We start from the raw sequence: 13,094 nt of genomic DNA on the forward strand, positions 1-13,094 counted from the left end.
GCCGAAGAGCATTTCGAGACCCGAGACCCTGAGGGCCCGATTGGAAGGTTGAAGGGTCCGAAGGGATGGCTCTAGGTCACCTTAAGGACCGCCATCCATGGCAGGGCCGTGATCTCAAATGCCAGTAAGATGACCTCTTGCACTGATTGCGACCCCAGAGATAGAACGCTCCTCTTTTTCAGCCAGAGATCATGTAAAACGAACAGTCGGCTTCATGTTGGTCTGAGCTCTAGAGACATATTTCCAAAGAAGGAGGAAGGACGATCCTACTATTTACACCGGTCGAAGTTTCTGCATCGTTCAGTGGTCCACGGTGCCTAACAGGGTGCTTTGTGCCGACGACAGGCCTCGAGTCGGTCAGCGGAGCATTCGCTAAACAGGGGCGGGGACGGGACCCCAAATAACAGAGGGCCTCCGGCGTTGGTCAGGGCCCTCTGACAATGAAAGGAAACATGAGAACTTACGATGAGTGCTCAAATTGGGGCGATGGAACGGTCCTGTGCCAGTCAGGGCCCCCAGTACCGAACTGCGGGACCTCCAATCCGTTTCCAGCTTGGGGCCGTTAAGCTGAACTGTAATGGGAGATTACGTTACAAAACACATCCGGGCTTAACACGCGACCGGTTGGATGGGTGGGGGAGATAAATTGACCTGGAGGATTTCCAAAATGATTTCCAAGCAGCGTGGCGTAGCGGCGCCAAACTTTGCATAGCTGAAGAGAAACGAACAGCAGATCTTTTGATATGGAGATTAGATGTACCTTGTAAGGTCACTGACCTGAAGTCAAACCCTAAAGTTGGCTGGCCATGGCTGACAGCGAAGCGCATTTCAACGGCATCGTTTAATGTGATGCAACGATGGAATGTTAGACAAAGTCATACGTGTCTGCCATAGCTTATCAGGCAGCAAACCACACGGGCTTAAAGTTATAACCATTTCCATTAACCTACAGTTAGGTATGAATGCCAGGACGAGGCCAAAACTGATTTGCTTTTTTACTCCAGAGCTTGGCTTTATGGGGTAGTTTATGTTGCTCATTGCAAGTTAATTAATGACAGGGACCGCAACAGACATGTTCTATGAGCTTTTTAAAGGTCAGAGTAGGTCGCTGACCTAGAAAAATCAAGGTCAATATGTGTTTTGGGAATGCACCGCCTAGTGTAATCCCTGACGCTTATTCGAACGGTAAAATAGGAGCAATCTCGTGGGTATTTGTTCACCTTGGTCTTATTAAGGTCAAACAAGGTCACTAACCCCATTGATCTTTTGCTTAAAACAGGCATTTAGCTTCGTGGCGGCCGCACGAGGAGTTCTGGGGATACTCAAGACACCAATCTGGAAGTTTACCTTATCTGACCTTAAGGTTATGACCTGGGAACCTTAAATCCTTACACAAGTAAGCTCATGTAAAAGTCAATCTACCCTGCGAAATTTTTGCCTCTAAATGTCTTATTTTTTAAATCTCAGGGGGTCAAACTGAACCCCTATTGCTTCCTGTATGGGATGGTTCTTAGTGCTTATTTCAAACTTATTGATAGCAGGAACGCGTTATACATCTTCCATGGACTTCTCAGGGGTCGGAATAGTTCATTGACCTAAAATGACCCAGGTCATTTGAACCAAACATCATGACCTAGGGATCTCAAAATTTCACCGAAGTGAGATAACATACAGGTCAACACGCCCTGTGAATTTCGTGCCCCTAGCTCTCTTAGTTCCCGATATCTCAGTCGGGTCAAATTGACCCCCACCCGAGCGAAGGGTATCTAGCCGGCCACCCGAGCGAGTGCCGACGGACGCCAGTTGGCCTTCAACCAGTCTAAGGCGTTGAGTGCAAAGTTCGAACACGAACTGCGCTTTATCCTACATACTACAGGAATTCGGGCAGTGATGTGAGTTATGGCGGACATAAGGACAGGAAATCGAATAACTTAAGAATTGTATCATTGGCAAATATGTGAATACAGATGAAAGTATAACATCACTGACAAATACATGAGAATCATACGAGAAAGGATCAAACACGGCCGCATGACGATGTTGGGTTTCAGCAAAAATGCCCATCAAACATTGCCATCTTCAGGCCAGATGAAGCACTACAAGCGAATCAGCCTGTCCGCTGCGGTAGCAGCTCTGACACTGTCTGGCAGGGACCCTGACGCCATGAAGACGTTGAATGACATAATCAAACGATGATGTATGGAACAAGATACTTACTAAACAGGGAAATTTGGGTCCTAGAGTAGCGAATAGTCACAGGTAACCTCATTTCATCATATTTGATACATACCTCAAAATCTGAAAATGTGGAACGTTCCCTTTAAGGGTAGTGACTCACATTTACATTGGGTTTTGAACTGAAATGACCATTTTGGGTATCATTCCAAGCAGTGCAAGCCCCTGCCCTTCTAAAGCCCCAATACTCTCCAGTTTCTGAGCTACGTACCCGAAGATGTGCAAACTATCTTGGGAGACTAGTTCAAGGTTACTTAGGCAGCCATGACGCCATGCCATCGTAATTAAAACCCAACCATTCTATTACCCATACGGCAATCAAGGCCAAGAGCAAACTACTTGTTCAGTCTTTCATGTCTGGCGTTCGTTGGCACGATTCCCAAGGATAACGGTCGTCAGTTGACTCTCAATCAATGTGTGCAAAGTACGATGACGTATACAGTTTATGACGTATTGAGGAGCATGTTTACTAAACAGAGAAATCATGTTGTCTAGAGCAGTCTTTTTCCCTCAAAAGTATGCCAATAGTCATGTGAGTTTATTTCATCATATCTCATGCCTCCTACAAAAGCTTTACATGTGGAATATTTCCTTTAGCAACCATGTAGTATAGAATAGTGAAAATAGCTGTAAACGAAACTTGTTGCCAGCTGCTTTTTTAAGCTTGGGAATCCATCCAGCACTCCCATTTGCGGTGTGTATAACCGCAGGTGACATGAAAAATGCATCGCGTCGAGAGTCGTTTTTTAACCTTCTTGGGAGATGGGCCAAACAAAAAACATCACAGATTGTTATGTTGGGGATAAAAACACAATTTGACTACGACTAAATGAGCTTGGTGATAGGAAAGAAACAAAATAAATTTATCATCTCAACCCGGAAGCCTACACACGTGTTAGAGGTCACTTCATGAATTATCACAGCAATTAAATAATTCATTCTAAAAAACTACAAAAGACAGTGGACTGTCCAGATAGAAAAAACCTAGACGCCTTATTCATCCGCGAATCGAAACCACGCGTGCAAAAAGAAAAAAGCGGCTACAGATTCTTGGTTTGCATCTGCATCTGGTAGATCTGCAGAGGCAGATCACAAAGATGTTATTGGAGACTTTGTACGCGGCCTGGTTCCAAAGATATCTATGCCGGAAAGCATGATGGCGCTGAATGCGTCCTAAGCGGTGTGACGTCACGAGATGACGTTAGCGGCCGGCCCGCACGCCGAGCTGCTATGTCAAACGCGCTATAAAAGGCTCGGTTGTCCATGGTTTCTGGGCTGTAGTTTCAGATCCGTTTGGGATCGGTTCCTGAACCTTAAGGCTACTCTCAGTGGTCCGTCTTACAAATATTTATCAAAAAATGAGGCTCACTAAAACAACCGGCTGTTCCAGAGGATGATGAAGGGGATGTATCCCGGCCTCAGCACTATGCTGCACCACCGCCGCTCTGCTTTACACCCGACCTTGCTCGTGATGGCTTGAGTGCAGGGCAACCTTATTGATGACAAGGTGAAAGGAATGGCGCCTGGTGCAGGGGAGCTTTCCTGGCCGCCTGGCGTCTCGCGCGTTGTTTCGGTGATTACGCTCCGCCCACTTCCTGGGACGGTTCCCGCGATCCCGTTCAGTAGTTGCAGGGCGGAGTTGCAATGTCTTAGCCTATTCTGAGCACTGCAGTGGCCTCAGGACCGGACTGCAAGCGTTTCCCTTCGGTGGTATGTTGCTCCCCGGTCTCCTAATGGTGCGCATGACCCACGCTTCTCTCCTCGCCCGCCGCTCTATGAAGAGTGCTTTTGACACCCCTTTCGCCTTCTAAAGGGCGCTTACAGGCAAGAGCGGCGGAGCGTGCTAAGCATTGGAACAAGGCACCTTGGGTTCAATCATGGTGTCTCCTGTTCAATGAAACCTGCTCCCCTGTCATTTATAACCAAGGCTGAGTGCTCACCTACAGTGAGCGAACAGCTCACGGACGACTTATCGTGTTAATTCGCTGGCGACTTTGTCGCCGGTCGGCGAGGTGTTGCAAAGGGTTCTGTCTGTCAACAGTTTACGAACGACGCAGGCAATCGTCACGCTTTTCTTTGGCCCGACAGGATGCGGTGACGTAGTATTTTACCGATGCCTATTTCGTTGTTTTCAGGCAACCAGAAGTTTGCAGTTTCATGTTATCAACTTTCGTTATAGGGGAGGACGGGGTAGCACCGCATTCGCGGCAATACCCCCACTGTCCTATCTGGCAAGGCATCAACCGTAAATATAAAGCTGATTGTCCTTTTGGTTACCAGCGCTCGCGTGATTAAGCGTGCAAGGTGAGTAGTGGTGTAGAACGAAGCTAAAACAAAAATTATCCAGTGTCAGGATCGCCATTATTGGACAAGCTGCCCTCTTAAGTTGTGAAAAGTTCTCTTCTCCACTCATTAGAAGCATGTCTTAATCGCCAATAGGGCGAAAGGAACGTTCAACATTCAAAACTAGCATTTGATTCCGGGAAAGATGGATGCACTTGTCGTTCCAGTTCCTTTCCAGTGAGCCGTTAGTGCTTCGTGCTCTTCGTGTCGATTGTTGCAATACTGATTTTGCATGACATTTATGTGTGGTGTCACACGTTTTTCTTCAGCCGTTCATTACTTATTGATCGCTAAGTTTGTTTTTTCCTTTAAGTGCGCTTGTCTACATACATAATGTGGTGTTTATGCCATCGCATGTACTTATTGTAGGGAATTGTCCTGTTCTATGTTGGCCCCAAGCGGCCCTTTGTTCAGGAAAATTACGTATGCTGATAAGTGCGTTTGCGAGGAACAGTATGCATATAGATAAGACAGTAGAAACACCCTTATTACTAGAAGTAAAACCAAGGAAATGGAGATATAGATGCGTTGATATTTTGGCAACGTGCCTTTTCGAAACGAATAGCAGAACGATTACTGCTAGTCGTTTCGAGCAGTTGCGCAGGCAGGGGGGAGGGGGTGGCACAGGGGGCACGTGTCCCACCCCCTTAAGTTCCGAAGGGCCCAGTGTTCTCCTCGGAGCCTACTATTAAGAGCCCGATTTGAGGGCCCGAATTGCCTGAAAAGCCAGCTTGAGGTTTCATTCAGGAGCCCCGGCCCGCAGAGTCGGGCGCTCCAATGCCAGCCAGAAGGCCCTGCGCGCTGGTCAGGAGCCCACTGAATTGATGGGGGTCTGTATTTCAGATACCTGCAGTAACGCACAGTCGGCTCCGTGGCGGCATGGGCCTTAGGACCCGTTTCCCAAGCAGGGACAAAGCCAGAGTCAGCGATTTACTTTGTTCGGGGCCCACAGCGTCTGGCAGAAGCCCTGTGTTGTCAAGGGGCCCAGGGTCGGCCTAAGGCAGTATTTTGGGAGGTCCGAAGAACCTGGAGGGCCCACTGGCTCCGACGATCAGTGCCCAAATTGGAGGGTTTAAAGGCATAAGGGGCTGGTCGATGTCTTATTCAGGGGCATAGACTTGCGAAGACAGACCCTCAAATAACGGTCAGGGGCCCTTCGTGCCGATCTGGTCCCCCCCCCCCCGAGTCGATATGAGCTTAAATGTTTGTCAGGTACCACCGTACCACATAGTTGGCTCCGTACCGGTATCCGTCTGAGGACCCGCTACCCAATTAGCGATAAAGCCGGGGCTAGTGATTTACACTGGTCGGGGGCCTGGTATCTGTCAGAGGTCCATAGCGCCTGGCAGAGGGCCCTATGCTCGCAATGGCCCCGGGCCGACAAAAGGAAGTGTTTTGTAGGCCCGAAGAGGGGTTCGGGCGGCCCACCGGACCCGACGTGCTAAGGCTCGGTCGGAGGACATTGGGACCGGAAGGTTATAGGCTGGCTGGTTGGTTACGGGAAGGCTGCAGGTTACATGAAGAGTCGCGACCCGTAGGGTCGTGGCCTGAAATATCAGTCAGAGGTCCCCTTGCACCGTTTGAGGAGCCCTGAAACAATACGAGTGTCAAGTCGGTCAATTTTCAGTGTCCGGGGTCCCTGACACAATGAGGAGCTCTTGCGTCAGTTAGAAGGCAGTGTCGAACAGGGGTCCTGTGGCGACAAGCGGGCCTGAGTCGCAGTGGTGTTTGAGGCGGCCCGAAGGAGGGGTCGAAGGATCTCTTGAGACCAAGGTTCAAGGGCCCGATGGGACGGCTGAAGGGCCGAAGGACTGGCTGTAGATCACATTAAAGGGCCCCGCCGATAAGAACGTAATTTCAAATGTTAGTAAGATGATCTCCTGCACCGATAGGGACCCTTGAGACGGAGCGTTCCGCTGTTGACAGAGATCCGCAGTGCTCAACAGGGCATTCTGTGCTAACAAGGGGCCATGAATCGGTCAGGGGAAGACTTGCTGAACAGGTACGGGGACGGGAGCCCGAATGACAGAGGGTTTCTTGCGTTGGTCGGGACGCTCTGATTATGGAACGAAACGCACGAACTTATGACGAGCGCTCACATAGAGATAATAGAAGAGTCCTGTACCAGTCAGGGCCCCTCCAACCCTTTTCCAGCATGGCCCGTTAAGCCCAATTGGAGTCTATGTGCCAATTATTTGACCACCTGCGGTCACCAGAGATGCTGTTGCGCCAATGTGGGCTCCTGCGTCGATCCCAGGCAACTGCGCGGGTCAGAAGGCCTCCCGCGTCAGGGAGCGGATCAATATGATATGATGTATCTCTCTAAGGGTCTCCGAATCCACCAGGTGATGCCTCCCCGTGTTGCCAGAACGCCGGCCGGAAAACGCGCTGCGGTGGGCCAGAGTGGCCCTTCAGCCCTTGACCGGGAACAGCAATGTGTCCCGTAATGTTGTTCTCAAGGGGGCCCTTTACCGGAGAGAAATAAAAGGGTCTCATTAGTGCTGAACGGAGTGGATAGAAACGAGTCGAAAACGCGAAAAGGAAAAGGATTTAGGATGGACGCGGAAAAGGATTTAGACTATGACGCACATTTGACTGAAAGCTATACAGCTAAGCTAAGCTAAAGCTATACAGGACTTCAGCTATACTCGCTCAGGACTTCAGAACATCTGACGACGGTTAGATAGTCCGCTGGTTAAAATGTGGTGTGTATGCTAACATGCCAGAAAAGGAGGGTAGTCTGAATAATTGTACCATTCGTGAAAATGGCCTTAGAGGAGGCGCAGCCGCAGTAATATTTTCCCTGTGCTCACCATCTGGAGCTGTCACTTACTGCGCTGGAATTTTGCATTTATGCAAGCATCTGTAAGAAGATTCATGAAGAGCAGTGCCGATGTGCCAAAGCCCAATCTAGCATCATTTTGCAACTTCTGGCCAAAAACCCCGGAACAGCGTCTCTCTAGTGTTCCACGCAGAGCCGCGTCGGTGCTGCAGACCGCTGGGGGTTTAATGACGTCATCATCTTAATCACAGGCCGATTCAGCCGGCTGCCAATCTGTGGACCGATTGGAGTCATTCCCTCTCTTATTTTGGGGTCTCTAAAAACTTGTTCGCAATGGCAAGCCCGACATTGGCGAAAAAGCATACAAAAGCATCAAACGTTTGAGAGATAACTACTCCATTGCCCAGGCATTGAAGTTACTGTTATTGTAATAGACACTTCACATAGTTTGGAAGTGTTAAGTCACTATTGCAACGTGCAAAACTTCAGTCGGGCTTCGTGTGTGGTGTGTTTTGGGTGGCTTTTGCTGGCATGTAATCATAGATATCGACCATAATGTTTTAACACAAAACATGCAGGCATTACATAGTTATATTTGTGGAAGCTAATAGACACTGAAGATATCGTATCAGTGCCCTGTATTCATAAAATCATGTCGGAATTCACATATGAAATGAATGGAAATCAATACCTGGAATTTGACGTGAACCCAAACATCAGAATCCTTATCAGGGCTATACCCCGCCATATACTCACACCTCTGTACTCCCTCACATGTAGACATGATGCTGTTCGTTTCGCACTTCAAATGGCACAGATGCATTTAGCAAAGCGATAACGGCATACACCAGCGTCGTGTGGATATGCCACGTTATATGTACCAGCTATGTAACTCGATAACTTACAGCTTAACCTCAAATCATCACCATCATCATCATCATGTTTATTAAGCAATATATGCAATAGAACGGAGGCGTAAATCAGAAGGCGTAAGCAGAATCGGAAAGCGTATTCTCATGTAAACGATGCTACATAATTTCAGCTCCATACACAAACCCGAGCCACCATGAAAACTCACGTCCGGCGCAGGCACCTGTCTCCAAGACCCGTCCATCTGACAGCAGAGCGAGGCCCAAATGAGTGGTCCCGACTCATTCCAGGAACCGTGCTCGTCGATCCATGATTGCTCGCCGGACTGACCAATGCTTCTGCGGCCAATCCGCGCGGAGTAGGCGGAGCATATGGTCGTGACGTCACTTGTAGTTCTTGTTTTTTTCTGCCGAATTGAGGGCGACGTGTTTTATCGTAACGTTTCAGTGTTGACACCTATTACCCCAACTGTAACATGGTAGCTGTAAGCAGTCTTGCAGCAAATTAACGCGCAAATTAATTGCAGCAAATAATTAATTAATGGTGGGGTCAATGTGACAGCCATCAGAAGGTTTTCCAAAATAAGTTCCATACAGCGCCGTACAACCGTGCAAAACGTTGCTAACCTATGGGATGGCCGACTTTGTGGTATTTAAAAATTAGATGGGACTTGTCCTATCGCTGTCCTATGGCGAGCCAAAATCCGGCTATGGCTATCAGCGAAGACCATGGCCAGAAAACCGTTTCTATTTGATGCGACAACTGACGGAGTGTTAGAAGAAGCCATACATCTTTCAGACGGTTGCTTTGATAGCTAGACAACTGAAATTAGAATTACGACTAATTCCATTGACCTTGGTCAAGTATGAAAGTCAGGTGGAATCAAAACCCACTTGGTTTTTACTAGATGCCTTGCCTTATGAGTAGTTTGTGACGCTCATTTCGAGTCACTTGATCAAAGGTAGGTCAAGAAATATGTTATTTGAACTTCATAAGGGTCAGAAGAGGTCACTGACGTACAATGTCCGATCAATCTTTTGTTTTTTTAGGAGTATAACGCCTAGAGTATTACATGACGCTTATTGCAATTCAACGCTCAAGCGCTACCGCAGGTTTTCAGTCACCATGACAATCTTCAGATGAAATACCGTCGCTGACTTGAATTGAACGCCAGTAACCTTTCGCTTAAACTACGCATCCAAGTTCATCGTGGTCGCACAAAGAGGGACAGTGGAGCTTTTGGCACCGATCCTTAGTCAAACATTGTTTGACCCTATTTGAACCGAAGGTCATGACCTAAGGACCTCAAAATTTGATGCAGGTTAGCTCACATACAGGCCTCGCTATCTTGTGAAGCTAGCGTCTCTTGTTGTTGGTGGTGCTGGTCAAATCGATTCACCATCCGACCGGTGTTGCATTTAAAGGGAATGTTACATGAGTTGTTGAGTAAGAATGTTACATAAGTTCGCCTGACTTTTCTCCAAGGAGTAAGGCAATTACTACTGTCTGATTCAAAGTGAATGTTCCACAATTGATATATCGAAGCAAGCATCAGACATGATGCAATAAGCTCACTTATGAACGCTGTCGTACTTAACGCTTGAGTGGAAAACGCAGGGGCGGAAAGGACTGTCTAGACAGCACAATATCTCTTTTGATTAAATATGCTCCTCAATACGTCACTGTTTGATAACGTCATCGTACCTTGCAAGACATTGGTCCCATGAGTGTCCTGGGCTGCGCAGGGACACTGATGAGGCGGTGTATCGTGGGCGACCTCTGAGCGCAGCGTTTGGAGACGGCATAACCAGCAGGGCAAACGGAAGGCCTGGATCAGAGCCCTGACGGCATACCGCCTCATTACTGTCGTGCAGCTGCATGGCTTCCAATTACAAGCAAGAAGGCACACCGGGAGCTGAGCGACTCCCTGGAGTCAGCCCGAGAGCACTCGACCGAGAGGGTGCCGGCAGGTTCCTTAGTGGGGAGGACGTATGCAGGAACAGCACAGGGACGATTGTGACGAGGGACATGGTATTGAGCGCCAGCAAGGTGAAGACCAATCACTCTACTGAGCGTAGGTGCTGTCACTCTAGCCAAGAGGTTCTCCAGCTGTTACTTGAATGTGATTACGCTCTGCTTATTTGCGGCTTCACACTGTGTAACTTGCATTCAGCTACGTGAGTCTAGCCACATTTCGGCTCACACTATTTCCCAGATAGCAGACAGCCTTGCTTTAAATCAAAGTCACTTTAACGGACTCCAGCAACTCTTGGAATTGCGATATGAGCTTGCGGTGACTTTCTCTTTTTTCCCACCTCTCGATTTATAGCTGTAAAAACAAAATTTTTGACCAAAGATTTCACGTAATGGGAGAGCTGCGTCACTCATAGTATAGGTAGTGTACACATATGTGTATTGTGGACGTGTCTACACATTCAAGTCTCCTACAACGCGTTCATCGTGCATATAACCCATGTTTATATTACTATGACATATGCAGCTGCTGCGAGTTGTACTCTTACAATGAGTATGAAAAGACGACAAACGACACATGTCGATCAACAGAGTGGACTTCAACGATTCCTGACCAAAAATACATTACAAAACTATATAAATAGGATCCCTGCCATCGAAAATCACTTAGAAACGGGATCACGCGATCCTTAAAGTCGTCGAGAAAGAACTTTAAAGTTTGGCTAACACTCCAGATGGTGGTGGACGCCATCTTCAATTTTGAACAATGCACAATGTTGCACAAGTAACAACCAAGCTAATCTGTCTTCCTTAGCCTTACAAATCTGATTACACAAAAAATTTCCGCCAAAATATCCCGATACTTTACATCACATGGTCTCATATCCTCATAAGCATGAGGATGGCAGCCTGACAATCCGTACCCAACCAACTGAAAGATGTCATCTATGGCCATTCTTCTGTGGATACGCGTCGTGTGCGCAGCAAATGTTAATGTAATTATAGTACGTAGCAAATGCAGCTTCCGTGATTGATACCGTTACAAGGAGTTCGAGCAGGCAACAGACGGCATGCATCGATCAATAGGCATGATTTTCATTAACCGTGTTTGGCCTCTAACCCCCGATTTGACCTAGAATTTGACCCCGTACATGACAAATAACAGCACGAATGAACTCCCTGTCATGAAAATGCGTCTCAAAAGATATCACACGACCCTTCAAGTTGCCGGAAAAAAAATTAAACTGGACTAACATTGAGGAAGGCACCGGACGCCATCTTGAATTCCGAGAAACGTTCAAAATTGCACAAATATCAGCTAAGCTTATTTTGCGCTCCTTACTACATGCAACATATTTCAGTGAACAAATTTCGCGGTAAACGACATTGTAGGGCTCACATAGGAAGTATAAAATGGCACCTTGAGTTATTGTAGGGTCTCAAATAGAAAGTATAAGAATGGCACCTCGACTAAGAGAAACGTACCTCGACATTCGCCGTGCGCCGCGCCGCGGGTCGGCTGCGGTGCCGGAAGCTCCGTTGAAGCTTCCCGCCCGACCCCACTGTGCCCCGTCCTGCGTGTTCGCCAGTGACTGTTGTGCGAGAGCGATCGCCTGCGGGGCGCAATGTGTCGCGGATTCTGTGTCACTCCCACGAAGTAGTCCTCTCGACGAAACAATCTGCTCGACGAAACAGTCTGCTCCTGCCGCAACAAAGATGCACCGCGATCTTGCTTACCGCCTGGCGCTGCTGGTGTCGACCTACCTGCTCGTAACGGCTCCGAGATCAGCATCACAGCCATCTCCCCGATTCGGACCTGCACCATCGTCACCGGCCCTGTCCTGTAGCGACCCCCAGCCGCCGGCCCTGTCGACACGCTGGCCGACCTCGAGGCGACCTCGTCCCGCAACCCGGCTACGGTGACCTTGACCGTGACGACCTGCGGCTGCTCGCGCTGCCCGGCGCGGCAGGCGCAGTGCCGGCACCAGGCTCCGGGGCTGCAGTACGGACAGGCATGACGGCACTCCTCTCCGGATGGTCGTCGTCGGAACCTGCTGGCAGGACCAATCAACAGCCAGTCCCTGCTGCCGAAGACAACACCACTGCATCGGGACTATTTAAACCGGCTGTGTCATAACTTTTGCGTGACCGCCGAGACGTGGCTTCGATCCGCCACTGCGTCTTGGCTGTGTCCCCGGCTATGCGCTGCGCCGTGCAGACCGGCCAGGAGAGGCCGGCTATGGAGGTGTGGCGATTTCGAGCAGTGGCTCCTACAAAGCCTCTGTCTTCACACAGCCGGCATCCGAGTGAGAAAACTTTTGGTTGGAGTCCCTCTGGCTGCGTGTGAGATCGGAGTCCGGTCCGCATTCAACAGTGGTCAACAGTTAACAGTGGTGCCACCTTGAACACGTCATCGTCATGGTTACAGGACTGGTGTCATCGCAAAACACGGAGGAAACGGTACTTAAGTCAGCACGACAGGTCCACAACTATAACAGCAGGTAACAAGCTTTTAGAGAGGCAGGGAGTTTCAGAGTCACCATGTTAGCTTTGCGTATTTGCCAACACAGTTTGTCTTCTGAATGTAGCTGGCTTTCATCCATGAAGTCGAGGCAGCTTGCTGAAATACACTGATGGTTGTAAGCACACCCTTGGGGTGACCCAGTCATTTTCAAGCTAATGTCGCGTAATTAGGCAGTTGAGCGTCCTCGCCGGTTACCAGCCTGGCTCCGGGCCAGGGACTTTGTGAAACAGCGCGTGACCCGGCGCCTTATTAGCGCGAGTGCACGGACGGGTCGGCAGCAGTAAACGGCTGGCGACCCGTGTCCCCGGTGGCGCCGCACTGCCGCGGCGTAAACAGACCGCCCACCGCAATTCAGTCCTGACCGAC

Source organism: Pollicipes pollicipes, unplaced genomic scaffold (genome assembly GCF_011947565.3).
Source record: "Pollicipes pollicipes isolate AB1234 unplaced genomic scaffold, Ppol_2.1 Scaffold_5724;HRSCAF=6776_pilon_pilon_pilon, whole genome shotgun sequence".
Taxonomy (NCBI): Eukaryota; Metazoa; Arthropoda; class Thecostraca; order Pollicipedomorpha; family Pollicipedidae; genus Pollicipes; species Pollicipes pollicipes.